Genomic DNA, 902 nt, shown 5'->3' with positions numbered 1-902 from the left:
CGGCTGGATCCCCGGGAACAGCCGAGGGGAGCGGCGGAAGGGAGGGGGCGGGGGCGGGGGCGCGGGCGAGGGCGGGGCGAGCTCAGGGACGCGCGGAGCGGCGAGGAGGGGGCGGGACGCGCCCTGGGAGCAGCGGAGGGCGCCAGACGGCGGGGGCGGGACGGGGGCAGCCGGGGGCGGGCCTGAGAGGCGGAGCCGAAGGGGCGGGACGAGCACGGGATGGGGCTGAGGGGGCGGGGCGGGACGAGCCTGAGACAGGGCTGAGGGGCAGGGCGGGGGCGGGACGGAGGCCGAGCAAACTCGGGGAGTCACGGAAGGGGCGGGGCGAGAGGCTGGGGACCGGGCCAGCCCCGCGGTTCTGGGGATCCCTCCGCGCCGCGAATTGGGTCCACACACCCTCGGACTCACTTGCGCACGCGTACTGGTTACTTTGAGGACGGCAGAAGGGAGGGGTCTTGGGATTTGGTTGTCCATGCCTGATCCTGTTCTTAGCGGGCAGAGGGAAAATGGGGGGCCTGGTTAATGTTTAAGCTTGTAGAATAAAAGGAGAAGTCTTGAATTGGGAAAGAGGGTAGTCCCTAGAAGTGGATGAACAAGTGTCCCCTGCAGGACTTGGTCGCCCAACCTGAGGTCGCCCCCAAAAGATTATGGTTTTCCTGGGGGGTGGCTGGACGCCGGTTTCCCCAGAAACCAGGTTGGAGTGATTAGAACCAGGGATTCTCCTCTCCCACCAGCGGGGGCGAAGTACCGAATGAAATTGACATTGGCCAATGGGAGCTTTTACTGCTTAAATAACTGCTTTGGTCACAAAAGGGGGTGGGGGAGCGTTTCTATTAGAAAATTCTAATCGTTCCTCAAGCTTGGCGTCTAGGAAGGAATTGGTGGTTTTTCTCCACTTTGGA

Source organism: Equus quagga, chromosome 4 (assembly GCF_021613505.1).
Source record: "Equus quagga isolate Etosha38 chromosome 4, UCLA_HA_Equagga_1.0, whole genome shotgun sequence".
NCBI classification, from domain to species: Eukaryota; Metazoa; Chordata; class Mammalia; order Perissodactyla; family Equidae; genus Equus; species Equus quagga.
Note: the sequence above shows the minus strand (reverse complement) of the source record.